Source organism: Pinus tabuliformis, chromosome 6 (assembly GCF_031772625.1).
Source record: "Pinus tabuliformis cultivar Carrire ecotype Pingquan chromosome 6, CPIR1, whole genome shotgun sequence".
Lineage (NCBI taxonomy): Eukaryota > Viridiplantae > Streptophyta > Pinopsida > Pinales > Pinaceae > Pinus > Pinus tabuliformis.
Genome location: NC_142292.1, coordinates 1,326,551,809 through 1,326,567,734, shown reverse-complemented (window position 1 = coordinate 1,326,567,734; position 15,926 = coordinate 1,326,551,809).

Sequence of the window (15,926 nt, the reverse complement as noted above, 5' to 3'; positions counted from 1 at the left end):
TCAATTTGTACCCATTGACAAGTAAAGGGATAACCTCTGCATCAATGGTTCTTATCTGTACTAAACCATTATCATGACATTTTTCTATGACATAAGGCCCTAACCATATAGTCCTTAATTTACCTTTAAAATCCTTGTATCTGGAATCATACAACAAAGCCCAATTACCATATTGAAATTGCTTTTCCTTTATGTTCTTGTCATGCCAAATCTTCCTTTGAACTTGAGTCACCTCTGTGTGCAGTAGGGCCTGCATCCTAAATTCATCTAACCCATTCAGCTGGAGCAATATTTCTTGTTATGCCCTGGTGATATATAGATCCAGTTGTGTTGCCATTCTTAAGGTGTTGTATTCAAATTCAGTGGACAACAGGGCCTTCTTCCCATAGACTAGATCATAAGGAGTGAACCCAGTGGTGGTCTTCTAGGTGGTATTTTAGGCACAAATGGCCTCAACTAATCTATCTGCCCAATCCTTTTTGTTGTTGCAAATCGCTTTGGTTAGAATGCCTTCTAGCACTCTATTGGTTACCTCCACTTGCCCATTAGCTTGTGGGTGGTAAGGAGTGGATGTTCTATGCTTGATCTTGTGCTAGCTCAACAAATTCTCAATCATGTGAGATGTAAATTGACTACCTTGATTAGTGACCAGTTCTCTAGGCTACCCAAACTTATAAAATACATTTTCCCTTAAGAACTCAACCACTTTCTCTTCTGTTGCTACTTTGATGGCCTTGGCTTCAACCCAGTTGGTTAAATAGTCAATGTATACAATGATGTACTAGTTTTGCCTGGATGGAGGGTCAATGGGTCCAATGAAATCCATGCCCCACTTGTTAGATGGCTCGAAAGTCACTTGATGTTGCAAAGGCATTTCATCCCTTGGGGAAGGTTCCCCCATCCTTTGGTACCGATCACACTGACTAGTATACCTCAGCACATCCTGGTGAATAGTGGGCCAGTAATAACCAACTTGTAGCACCTTGAATGTTGTCCTTTTGGCTGCAAAGTGACCTCCACAAGGCCCATCATGATAGGTTATAAGGATGTCAAATACTTCCTCCTCCCTGACACATCTTCTCATAATTTGATCCGGGCCTAGTTTGAAGAGGTTTCCCCCAATCCAAGTGAATGGGGCGCTCTTCCTCACAATCTTGCTCTTTTCCTTGGAGGACAAATTTGGTGGAAAATGTGCAGACACCAAGTAATTTTCTATGTCAGCAAACCATGGAGAGAGAACTGAAATGGCGAATAAGTGTTCATCCGGTAACTGATCATAAACCATTCCTTCCTCCCCTGCAGGCAAAGTCAATCTGGATAAAAAAAAACTACAACAATATTCTCCTTGCCAGGATTATCAATGATAGTTAAATAAAATTGTTGCAATAAAAGTAACCATCTAATAATCCGGGCATTTACATTAGGTTTATTCAGCAAGTATTTAATTGCAGTATGGTGAGTATGTACAAATTTTTGGTAACCTATAATGTAATGCCTAAATTTGTTCAATGAATGCACAATAACTAGGAGCTTCTTTTCAGTCACTGTGTAGTTAAATTCGACATTTGACAGATTCTTACTCATGAAGTAAATGGAATAAGGTAGCTTGTCATCTATTTGGCCTAGAGCTGCTCCTATGGATTTTTGAGAGGCATCAGCATGTATGTGGAAAGGAAGAGCGCAATTTGGGCCTCAGAGAATAGGTGCAATAGTCAACTTGTCCTTTAGGGTGTCTAAGGCCTCTTGACAAATTTATGACCATAAAAATTCAGATTCTTTGGCCAATAACCCAAATAAAGGAGAAGCTAACTTGTTGAAGTCTTTTACAAATCTCCTATAGTATCCAGTTAAGCCTAGAAAACTTTTGACATCCCTTTGTTTTTGCAGAGGTGGGACCCTTTGGATAATGGCTATCTTATTCAGGTCCACCTGCAGTCCTTTCTGGGATATTGAATGACCTATAACAGTCCCTGCAGTCATCAAGAAATCACATTTTTCATGGCTAAGGGACAAGTCCATTTCAATGCATTTATTCAACACCTTACCGAGGTTGGAGAGAGCCTCCTAGAAATTACACCCATAGGGTGTAAAATCATCCATATAAATTTCCACTGCATCATGGACTAGCTCTACAAAGATACTCATGACTGCCCTCTCGAAAGTGGCAAGGGCATTGCATAGGCCAAAAGGAAGGACCCTATAAGAGAAAGTACCCCAAGGACAGGTGAAGGTGGTTTTATCCTAGTCCTCTAGGCTAATATGGATTTGATTGTACCCATTGAACCCATCCAAGAAAGAGAAAAACTTTTTACATGCCATGCCATCTAACACTTGGTCAATGAATGGTAGAGGGAAATGGTCCTTCTTTATTGCTTTGTTTAACTTTCCTTAATCGACAAAAATCCTCCACTTCCCATTTTTCTTTGGAACCAACACAAAAGGAGAAACCCACTCATTATCCGAGATAGGGTAAATGAATCTTGCATCCAGAAAATTTAGCAGTTCTTCTTTGACTATATCCTTGAGAGCTGGATTCATTCTCCTTTGGGGTTGTCGGACTAATTTGCAACCTTCTTTGGTACAAATGTGGTGGGTGCACACCGAGGGGTGAACTCCCTTCATTTCTTTGTAACTCCAAGCAAAGGCATCCAGATGTTCCCTTAGCATGTTTTCCAACTCTTCTTCTTGTTGTACAGAAAGAGAGGGGTTGATTTTCAAAGTTATTTTAGGGCCAAATTCTATTGTCTTGACACAATTAGGGTTTGAATAAGCTAAGCATATATCAATCTAATGGTTTCTATTGGGTTCATTTACTACTTCCTCTAAGGACAAGGTGTTGGGAGTTGGATTTTGGAGTATGTGTTCAATCAAATCATCTTCATCTAGTTGTCCTCCTCCCATGACAGCTTCTAGGGTATAGAGTTGGGTTGAGTAGACTTCATCCTCATCCTCCTCTTCTAGCCATAAAGGTAAATCATGTTCTAGAGATGGCTAAGCAAGAGGGTACAAGACCAACTGCTTGGACAGAAGCCCATTTTTTATAGTCATATTTCCAGCACTGTAGCTGATGTAGGCAACGATAGTGGCTAACCAATGACTCCCAAGTATGAGAGAATAACCATTAAGCTTTGCCTTAGGCTGGAGAACTATGAATTCTGTAGGGTACTCCCAAGATTCAATGAAGACCATCACATCCTCAACAATCACCTCAGGGGATACTGTGGAATGGTATGCAAGCTGCAAGACTGTTGTGGTCTTTCTTAATGAACCTTGGAGATTTAGCTTGAGCATGGTGTCCTTAGTCATCACATTAATGGAAGCCCCAAGATCAATCAAGGTGTGTCAGACAATGGTGCCATTGATGTGCACATCTGCTACAAGGATTCCAAGGTATAAATACTTTGGGAAAATTACCTGCCCCAGCATTAAGTCGGACAACTGTCCAATGAGATTAATGGTAGGGGTGTCTCTTTTTCGCCTCCCTGGATGTTTGAAACACTTATCTTTAATCAATTTGTTGTAAATAGGTACATCCTTAATGGCTTGGAGAAGTGGAATTTTGACACATATATTTTTAAATTCACCTAGAATTTCATTCTCTTCTGGGGTACACTAGACTAGATGAGTTAATAGTTTAGGAAAGGATGGTGGATTCACTCTAGGCATACTCTTCTCTCTTTCCACCTCACTCTCCATAGGTGGAGATGGAGGTTGGTTGTCCGGGAGTACTCTCCTAGACCTTAGGTTGATCTCCTGAATTTCCACAACATAAGTAGGGTAGGATGTCTCTCCACTATATACTTGTTGTGCCTGTCTATTGTTCTAGTTCGGATTTGGATGGGAAAGCATCTGAGGTTGTTTAGGTGGAAAAGGGTGTAAAATATGTGGTTGAGTAGGAGGTGAAGGAAATAAAGCTGGAGAATTGTTGTATGGGGGCCTCCACCCCTAGGGTGGTGCATTCCACTAAGGCTGTGGAGGAGTATATGGCTCAAATGACTGGTTGGTCGCTTGGAATGGTACTGAGGTGAAAAAGACCAAGGAGAAGATGTAGACCAGAAGGGATGAGCAGGGGGCTCCTAGGAGGGAATGGATGTGTTTTGGTTAGGGTTGTAATATGCATAGGATGACCCTTGCATGCCATGCTGGTATGGACGAGGTCCATGAGGTCTCCTTTGATTTATGTAGTAGAGTTGTTCAGTCACCCCTACAGTTCCCTGATACACAAATTTTAGTCCAGCTAGAGAAGGGCACTTTTCTGTGGAGTGATTTTCTTCACAGATCGAGCAAATTTCTATAAGGTTTAATGGACATTCATTCCTAGGGTGACTCCTTGTGCATCTAGGGAAAAAGATGGCTAATGCTCTCTCTGCTTCCTCATGCTTTCTCTTGATGTGCATAGTGTCCATCTGTAAGGAAAGGGTTTGCAACATTTCACTCTTGAAATCTTCCAGCATATTTCCATTTTCATCTTCTATGGATGTGTTGGAAGAGGATGAGCTGGCCATTGGTTGACTACCCCTACCCTTTTTCCTAGCTGCCCTAGAATGGTTCTTAAATATAGTCTTGATATCATCATAGGGTAGTTGGTAGATGTCCCCTCCTATTAGTAGGTTTAAGGTATCAAAAACATCTTCCCTTACCCCCCTGAGCAGGGCTAGCTTCAGTGACTCAGGATCAAGGGTGCACCTGGCCCTTTTGTAGCTAAGTTGGAATATTTCCTCATAATCCTCCATGGATTCATCATGCCCCAAGTTCATTCTAAAACTTTCCTCTTTAGTGTCTTTGGACTTGTAGCAGTCCTGATGCTTATTGTTGAAGGCTTGCTACATCTGAGCCTAGGTTGTGATGATATCCCCAAGAAAACCCATGAACCAATGCAAAGCTACATCCTTGAGAGTGGATGGGAATAATTTCAACTTCTAATCATCAGTGGTGTAATCATAAGTTCTGCATATGACAGCAAACTCAAACAAGAAAGTATCTAGATCTTCTAAGGTCAAGCCATGGAAGTGAGGAAGAGCATAGGGAATTATGTTTTTCATCTTGGCATCCCCATTGGTTTCTCTGATGGGAAAAACACCCTCAATTCTTTTTATAACTCCTCTGTCATTTCTATTTTCAGTGATTAGGTCAGTTGGAATGGGTTCTCCTTCTTCTTCTCCCCCTATAGGCTCTTCAAAAATCTCTGGTTGTTCGCCTAAGGGGTCCTCCAATTCATAACCACCGAAGAAGAGGGAAGGTTGGTTGTTTGAAGTGGTGGGGGTATTTGGAAGAAATTTTCCTAAGTTATCCCTATTCCTACGAGGCATGAAAGAAGTTTTTTTGTTTTGTTTTGTGTTTTTCTTTTCAAGATTTGAGACTAATTTCATAATTGAAATAACAAACTGTTAAATTGGCAACTAGGGCCAAACTCCATGTGGGTCAGCTTATTTATGGCAGCCGATATTTTTATTGGATCCCTCTCGTCTAGAGGTGTAGGATTGATCCAAAGATCATCCGATTCCGATAAGTATTTATGGAGATATGAATTTATTTTGTTTATGTAATTATTATCAAGCCGACCAGCTCTTATGTAGGCTCTAGAAGCCCAACCGACGTGTCTATTCATCATCCTCATTTTGGTATAAATAGATAAAGATTTGATGTCATTTGATCATACAATTCTTGAGGCGATCTCCTCTCCACGTTTGGGTTTCTGGAGAAGGATAGAACTAAAGATACGTTGCCTCAAGGGTGATGCCCTAACCGCAGGAAGCTGCAAGCATATGAGGATGAGCAACAAACAGACCCAATACAAGGCACGCAGGCCCTAATCTACGCACAGTTCATGAAGAGAAAATTCATGTTGTTCATCATGAGGACATTCCGCTGTAAATGGAAACATATACGCAGGTATATGTAGACTTTAGACATATACGCAGGTATATATTCCACTGTCCAATAAAACATACACAGGTCAATGGGACAGGGATATGTTGTTCAATACGCTATGTATGGATTCATATATATGCTGGCGATGACTGTATACGCAGTATGGGTTCATGACTATGCTAGAAATGACTATGTATACGCAGTATGGGTTCATGACTATGCTGGCAATGACTATGTATACGCAGTATATGACTATGCTGGCAATGACTATGTATACACAGTATGGGTTCATGACTATGCTGGCAATGACTATGTATACACAGTATGGGTTCATGACTATGCTGGCAATAACTATGTATATGCAGTATGGGTTCATGACTATGTATACGCAAGGAAATAGGGATACATATACGCAGCAATTGGTAATATAACTGAGGTACATATATGCAGCAATTGGTAATATAACCGAGGTGCATATACGCAACAAATGGCAATATATATATACACAATAATATACATGATGTAGTACTGCAGTAAAGGAAGATAGTCATGATATACGCATAGCATGAAGTTACGCTGTCATGTCATTTGAACGGAGTCCTCTAATGAAGAACGCAGTCCTGTAATAGTGCCATACGCATGGAGAGCACCATATAGATTGTCAATATATGCAACTAGAACTCTCCTACATTTTGGGCCAAAGTATATTTTGGCATATGTATAGTTCAGTATATATTTGTGTATTGATCTGAGCTCCTACTAGCTCATATACCCTCAGTAGTAATTCTTGGTTATAATATCAGAACTCTAAGATGCAATCCTGATCTCGTTAAGGATGAGTCTCTCAAACGTTGTCACAAGCCTGTTGATAGTGTGAGGTAGTCTAGATGGACAACATGTAAACCTTTGAGTAATGTAGGTGACAGCATGGCACATAAGATAGCCTTCAAGCTTGAAGGGTTTTTTTTTTTAGCAAGGCTGGAAGTTGCTGTCATAAAGGGAAGTGTGTTAATGATGAGATCATGGGCAGCATGAGCAGCATGAAGTATGAAGTCGTGGACATCTTGATGTATGGGCAACACAGTGATCATGAGCAGCATGAAGATGCATGATGCAGCATGATGGTGCTACATGGTAAGGTGCAGCAGATGAACAAAATGGATAGGTGAAGTTGTCACCTAGGAGATTCAGTTGAAGTAGAATGTCTTCAACTGATCTCATCATTATAGGAAATGATCTATGCTCAGATCCAGATAAGTCAAAGTGTTAACTTCTGTTGTAAATGTATTATCTCTCTCTCTCTCTCTCTTTCTCTGCTGAACTTTGAAGATAAAAGAAGATTTGATCAAAGGGTTTCCCCACACACTGTGGGGTTTGTCCCTGGCTTGCGCCACATCTTGTGTCCTCTTGTCTTGGCTTGTCTTCTGTGTTTTATATTTATGTTCTATTTGCAGTTTATCGTAATGCTGATGTGATTGCTAACAGTGAAAATTTAAATAAATTGCTCTAGCATAGAACATACCTAAACTTAACATGGTATTAGAGCTGAGGTGAAGACAATGCCCAAGCAAGAGTGAAAGAGCAATCACCAAAGGCAGTTGGGACAAGACAAAAGGATCAATGGGTTCCTCATAATTCACCTAGGGTGAAGTCGAAGAAGAGAATGTTATCAGAATGGCGCAGCGGAAGTTTCTGATGACCCATCTAAAGATCACTTCATTAGGAAGTTTAGATCTAAGGGTGGAAGGAAAGGCAGATGCCTTGTTGAAATAAGTTCAGCCGTTATGCAAAGGAGTGTCTGAATGCTAGAGACACATCTCTTGATGAAGATAACAATGATTCATGGGACATATTCAATAATCAAAGGAATGATTGGTAATGCAGGTCATCAAGGAAATGGTCGACTCTTCCACAAAAGCAAGAACCCAGAATCTCTTTTATGTACCTGATCGCAAGAAGAACCTGATGTCCATCTCAGAAATGGAAGTCAAAGGTTACAGGGTGGCACTTATCGATGGAAAGGTACGTGTTTGAAAATAGATATTTCAAATATGTTTTTGAGTTCAGGGTTGTATCAAGTTGCAGGAAGTCCAATGGGGACCATTTCCATTGACTTAGCACCAGAGGTCTGTGAGTCAGATGGTGACTAGGACGCCTGAATTCAAAAAGGAGAATGAAGGTACATGTCTGAAATGTACCGAAGGAAAATATTATAAGGGGATCATTCCCCTCATGCAGTAGGTCCACAGGCTGGGAACAACCCGAGGAGTTTGAGACTCATGATCGGGAATCTCATGTATACAGGTGGAAGAAAGCCCTCTATGGATTGAAGCAAAACACCTCGGGCGTAGTATGAGAGGATTGATAGTTGTCTAAAGCAGCTGAGATTCACTAGGAGTGAAACCGATCCAAACCATTACTCAAAGGTTGTGGATGATAAACCTCTCATACCAACACCTATGTCTAATAGGTGCAGACCCTCTCATTTATAGGAGATAGAGGGAGTTGGATTCTAAATGTGGAAAGATAAGCTGCAAGCTTGTGATTGCCTCGAGGATCTTAACTTTCAGAAGTTATATGGTAATGATGTCGAACCAGATTTGGGAAATGCCTTTGAGTTTCATAAACTCATTCGCATTGATGTACTTGGAGAACCTCTGTCTGGACATATGGGATGCAGTTAGCATGGTGAGCTCATATTTGAGCCTCACTGGATTGGTGCCAAGAATCTTCTAAGATATCTTCAGGGCACAATCTCTCATGGATTGAGATACACTGCCGGAAATATGAAACCACATGATTATTCGAATGATGAGTGGGCAAGCAGTATGGAGGATCACTAGAGCAATTCTCAGTGTTGTTTCTCTTTGGAATCTGCCTCGATATCTTGGATGAGCAGGAAGTAGAAGTCGGTGACTCTGAGCAGAATACATTGCTGTTAGTATGGCCTTCTGTGAGGCAGTCTGGTTATTGAAGCTCTTCAGTGAGATGTTTGTACACATGATGAATACCACTGTGATTCTCTGTGACAACTAGAGGTGGGATTCGATTATTGAGGAATATCGTATTCGACAATTGCTCCAGCAGATAGACATCAAATACTACCTTATCTGGGATATGGTAAGTCGATGATCAAGGAGGCTCCATCGCACTGAGATGATGTACAGGACATAGCCCCGAGGAAAGATCAAATTTGTGATTTTCCCGAACGACTTGGAGTCATTGAGAGACCTTTGTAAAAGGGTCCTGCATGTTGCATACATTGAACTCTGGGAGCTCTGGGGAGCTTGCAGTTCTACTGGAACAACATACGACCACAAGGTGACTCACCCTCCCCTGGTGGTGCGCACTGGAACAAGATGATTCGCTCTCTTGTGGGACAAGATGATTCGCTCTCTTGTGTAGCAGGATGATTAGTTCTCCTGTGAGGCCTGGATTAATGTGTTCTCCATGGCGATTGTAGCAGGATTGATGTGTTCTCCTGTGAGGCCTAGATTGATGTGTTCTCCATGGCGATTGTAGTAGGATTGATGTTTTCTCCTATGAGGACAGGATTGATTAAGTTCTCCTGTCGAGGCATCCTACCCATGCAGTCTGGGACTCATGGGAAGTACCTCTCATCTGATCAATGAGCAGGGAAATGAAGTTAGGGACCATAGTAGTATCGATGGACGCATCATTGTATCTACCGTACTCCCTACGCTAGGATGACCTCCATTGATCTGGGATCAATGATACTGGTCTGGGACCAGTGGTAGGAGTTGTACATACTATGACGCTGACTTCGGGTCAGCTGAGACTGGTCTGGGACCAGTGGTACATACTCCGAGACTAACTTCGTGTCAGTGCAGGACTGGTCTGGGACCAGTGAGAGTCGTACATACTATGACGCTGAATTCAGGTTAGTTGAGATTGTTCTGGGACCAGTAGTACACTCTCTGAGCCTACGATACTGGTCTGGGACCAGTGGTAGGAGTTGTACATACTATGATGCTGACTTTGGGTCGGCTGAGACTGGTCTAGGACCAGTGGTACATACTTCGAGACTAACTTCGTGTCAGTGCAAGACTGGTCTGGGACCAATGAGAGTCGTACATACTATGACGCTGACTTCGGGTCAGTTGAGACTGGTCTAGGACCAGTAGTACACTCTCTGAGCCTGCGATACTGGTCTGGGACCAGTGGTAGGAGTTGTACATACTATGACGCTGACTTCGGGTCAGCTGACACTGGTCTGGGACCAGTGGTACATATACTCTGAGACTGACTTCGTGTCAGTACAGGACTGGTCTGGGACCAATGAGAGTCGTACATACTATGACGCTAACTTCGGGTCAGTTGTGACTGGTCTGGGACCAGTAGTACACTCTTTGAGCCTGCGATACTGGTCTGGGACCAGTGGTAGGAGTTGTAAATACTGTGACGCTAACTTCGTGTCGGCTGAGACTGGTCTGGGACCAGTGGTACATACTTCGAGACTGACTTCGTGTTAGTGCAGTACTAGTCTGGGACCAGTGAGAGTCGTACATACTATGACGCTGACTTCGGGTCAATTGAGACTGGTCTGGGACCAGTGGTATGCACTCTGAGACTGACTTCGGGTTAGTGGAGAATGATATGACTCATTCTCTATCAATTCTTCTTCTTCATAGTTCAGCAGAGCCAGCATAGCAGAGCAGAGCCAGCTGAGCTGAGTAGAGCCAGCAGAGCAGAGTAGAGCTAGCAGAGCTGAGTAGAGCCAGCAGGGTAGAGTAAAGCCAGTAGAGCTTAGCAAAGCCAGCAAAGCTAGGCAGAGTAGTGCAAGGCACTAATGGCAGAGATAGTACAGTCGTACATATGGATCAGCGGATGGAGTTCTCCCTAGTTGAGAGGGAGTGTTAAATTGGCAACTAGGGCCAAACTCCATGTGGGTCGGCTTATTTATGGTAGCTGATATTTTTATTGGATCCCTCTCGTCGAGAGGTGTAGGATTGATCCAAAGATCATCTGATTCCAATAAGTATTTATGGAGATATGAATTTATTTTGTTTATGTAACTATTATCAAGCCGACCAGCTCTTATGTAGGCTCTAGAAGCCCAACCGACGTGTCTATTCATCATCCTCGTTTTGGTATAAATAGATAAAGATTTGATGTCATTTGATCATACAATTCTTGAGGTGATCTCCTCTCCACGTTTGGGTTTTTGGAGAAGGATAGAACTAAAGATACATTGGCTCAAGGGTGATGCCCTAACCACAGGAAGCTACAAGCATATGAGGATGAGCAACAAACAGACCCAATACAAGGCACGCAGGCCCTAATCTATGCACAGTTCATGAAGAGAAAATTCATGTTGTTCATCATGAGGACATTCCGCTGTAAATGGAAACATATACGCAGGTATATGTAGACTTCAGACATATATGCAGGTATATATTCCACTGTCCAATAAAACATACACAGGTCAATGGGACAAGGATATGCTATTCAATGCGCTGTGTATGGATTCATATATATGTTGGCGATGACTGTATACGCAGTATGGGTTCATGACTATGTTGTCAATGACTATGTATACACAGTATGGGTTCATGACTATGCTGGCAATGACTATGTATACGCAGTATATGACTATGCTGGCAATGACTATGTATACACAGTATGGGTTCATGACTATGCTGGCAATGACTATGTATACGCAGTATGGGTTCATGACTATGCTAGCAATAACTATGTATACGCAGTATGGGTTCATGACTATGTATACGCAAGGAAATAGGGATACATATACGCAGCAATTGGTAATATAACTGAGGTACATATACGCAGCAATTGGTAATATAACCGAGGTGCCTATACGCAGCAAATAGCAATATATATATACACAGTAATATACATGTTGTAGTACTGCAGTAAAGGAAGATAGTCATGATATATGCATAGCATGAAGTTACGCTGTCATGTCATTTGAACGGAGTCCTCTAATGAAGAACGCAGTCCTGTAATAGTGCCATACGCATGGAGAGCACCATATACATTGTCAATATATGCAGCTAGAACTCTCCTATGTTCTGGGCCAAAGTATATTTTGGCATACGTATAGTTCAGTGTATATTTGTGTATTGATCTGAGCTCCTGCTAGCTCATATACCCTCAGTAGTAATTCTTGGTTATAATATCAGAACTCTAAGATGCAATCCTGATCTCATTAAGGATGAGTCTCTCAAATGTTGTCACAAGCCTGTTGACAGCGTGAGGTAGTCTAGATGGACAGCATGTAAACCTTTGAGTAATGTAGGTGACAGCGTGGCACATAAGACAACCTTTAGGCTTGAAGGGTTTTTTTTAGCAAGGCTGGAAGTTGCTGTCATAAAGGGCAGTTTGTTGATGATGAGATCATGGGCAGCATGAGCAGCATGAAGTATGAAGTCATGGACATCTTGATGTATGGGCAGCACAGTGATCATGAGCAGCATGAAGATGCATGATGCAGCATGATGGTGCTACACGGTAAGGTGCAGCAGATGAACAAAATGGATAGGTGAAGTCGTCACCTAGGAGATTCAGTTGAAGCAGAATGTCTTCAACTGATCTCATCATTATAGGAAATGATCTATGCTCAGATCTAGATAAGTCAAAGTGTTGACTTCTATTGTAAATGTATTATCTCTCTCTCTCTCTCTCTTTCTCTACTGAACTTTGAAGATAAAAGAAGATTTGATCAAAGGGTTTCCCCACACACTGTGGGGTTTGTCCCTGGCTTGCGCCACATCTTGTGTCCTCTTGTCTTGGCTTGTCTTCTGCGTTTTATATTTATGTTCTATCTGCAGTTTATCGTAATGCTGATGTGATTGCTAACTGTGAAAATTTAAATAAATTGCTCTAGCATATAACATACCTAAACTTAACACAAACTGAATGGATACTAACTGTTGAATGAAATATCACTTGTAGAATGGAAGGGAAAGCAAACCAATTTACAGTTACTCTTGCAAAAATGAAGCTAGTGGCAGAATGAAAGAGATAAGAAATGGAAGAAAGAAATCAGAAATCACATATCACTCAGACACCTCCCAGGCAACAACACCAAAAATTGATGAGCACTAGTATTGCAGCAAGAATGTTGCAACTCCTAGGGCTACCAACTTTACTTTATCAACCTAGGGTTCATACAAACTTCTAGGTGACAGTGTTGTATAGACAAGTAGATGCGATGAGTCCACTCTTTGTCACTATTGAGCTAGCAATAGACCACTATGGTTTCTCAAATCAACCTTCTATTGATTCAGAAGGAGTTTGATTACCAATGAGGAAAAGGGAATTTTGCACCAATTGGGAGAACTGAAATATTGTCTACTACAGTAAGGAAAGACTGAAATCAATTCTTTAAACACACCACTCATCTAACTAATTGCTAAGATATCTTGCTTCAGAAGAATTCTAATCTAACATGTGTGTAATCCTAACTTTCATAGGCATGCAATCTAAAATAACCAAACATTCTACTGTTGTGCATATGAATGAACACAATAACTCTTCTTTTCCTTTTTTGTCCTTTTTTGTGAAAATGTGGATGCTAAATCTTCTTGGTGATGTGGCAGGTGTATTAGATATGGTGATGGAAGGTCATATGGCTTGGGAGGAAAGTAGGGGTCTTCTCCTATCTTCATCAATACTTTTTGAATAAATCGGCCTCAAAACATGCCACTATAGGTCGTCCTATAGGATGTCCTAATGCTTCCTACAGGGTGTCCTAATGCTCCTACAGGATCCCCTGTATTCCTATAGGATCCGACCGAGAGCAATAGGAGTGATTTGGAAGGTGGTATAGGGCTTCGAGAAGTTGAATGATGGAAGAAATAAGGCAAGGGAGTGACTAGGACTTCTTCAGAGCTCAAAATAGAGTTTGTAAGATTGTTGGATTTGCTCCAAAAACCTAGAAAGTTGTTCTTATGGAATGATGAATTGGTTGAGGAACTTGCTGGCTTTTGGTGATCATGGATGGATGAGGTTAGGCTAGCGTTGCTGTCATGAGATCTTCCTACACTATTGAAACTCCTGCAATACATATATTACTGGCATTTATCCATGAATCATATCAAACAAGGAAGATTGCTAATAAACTTAAGAAAACATAATTTCATTATTTAGTTGCCTAGTTCATGCATGGAAATACTTTCATAATATTGTGAAACACCATGAGATCTAATACAAAGTTGAAGATATCAGAAATGACAATTGAAACCTATTCTTGAAAACTGAAAAGATGCTGGCCTAAGTAGCAGAAAACCCTAAATTCTATAAGAAATCAGAATTCTGTCTTTTTAGGGTTGAATAGGATTTTTTCCTCAAACCATGGTCCCTGAAGGGAGGAGTGAGGCCAAATCCACCTAATATATCCTTTTTGGTATTAATTTAACTCTCTAAACTACTATTGAAGTTATTCACAAATGGAAGCAAACTAACCAAGTTTACCACTCCTTGCAATGAAACAATGTGAAAATCAATTCAACACTTAATCTATGAAATAACCTAAACATACAAGTACAAGAAGAGGAGACTTTGCTTCTAGGGTTGGGCCCTAACCCAAGCTTCAGCCCTCTGAGTCAACTCAGTGCTGGACCAAGGAAATTCTCATTCTTATTATCATATTAGAAAAATTACATAACAATGTTTTGCCACGAAGCTTGAACTCGAAAATGCTTAGTTATCTTACATAAAAAAATCTGAATCCTAATGAAGCTCTCGGCCTCCTTATTTATACAACTGAAGTATCCAACAACTTCCTTAAATCTAGGGAGGCTTGGCTCCCAAACTCAAAATGAACTGGCTCTTAACTGTCACTGGCTCGGTTTCCCATGATCTCCATGACTCGGTTGCTTGCAACTCCGAGCTAGTGTGATTTGATTGAGGAATATTTGAATGAGTGAGGATTTAATGAGGAGGATATATCTCCTATAATCTCTCCTCCTTGTCTCATTCAAGTTTCTGCCCTTAATTAGCCAAAATTTCCATGATTTACTCTCAAAAACCCACAATCAATGCACATTAGACCACTAGACATACATCTTACTTTTACTTATCTCATTAAACAAAATATAATTAAAACATGTAAGGAATTATGAGAATAGTTGATTTTAATAAGCTTGGAGGTGTATTAAGGTCCATATAGTTACCCAATGATGAGGCTCATCATCACCCGCCCACTGAAAGTGTTTCTCATCCTTTGAGCAACTTAATCTATATCCATATCCTTCATTGCTTTGGTGGCCTCCCTGACATCCCATTCTTATGCTGTAGTTTCTTCTTCTTGTGAATAAAGTCCTGCCTTGCTCTCTATCCCTTCCCACTGCTTTCTTTCTTCTTCTTCTTTTCTTCCTTCCAAAATTCCTAAAAGTAGTGGTGGACTAAGTCTCAAGCCAATCCAATTGACTTTGAGTCTTTGTAGAGCTTGCTTGTACATGGGTGTTTTGTTTAGTGCCTCTCTCATTCTTTGAGGATAATGGTATTCTCTGATTTTCGGGCTGTAATGCAAGGTGTTCCATATTCTTTGGCAAGCTTGCATGATGTCATCTCCTAGAAACCTGAACATGTCTTCAAAGTGTGTGATTGCTTGCTCTTGTGTAGCAAGGTACCTAGGTGCAAGCTTAGGATCATTTGCAATCAGGTTGTGGGTGTTGATGACAGTCATTGAATTGGATTGTTCATCTCTAATCAGAAGTGGTTTTGTCTCTTCTCTTGCCATTACCTTTTCATCTTTGTAGCTCTCGTCTCCTCATGATTCATTGATGATGCTAAGGCCATCAATTGCAAGTCTCCTAGCTTTGAATTGAGGCTGATCCCCAACATTGGCCCTCCCCCTCCAGCGGTTAACACAACTATCTGCATGCATTCAGATGGAAATTTTAATGTTGCGGTTAGGCTAGCGGTTAGCTGGCCTAACCACTTAGCCCAAAATGCATTGATTCATAAACTTTAAGTTTATGCTGGTAGGTATATATGTTCAAAACCATGGTTTGGTATAACGGTAAGGCACTGCGTTATGAGCCTAGAGGTCATGCATTTGAACCCTG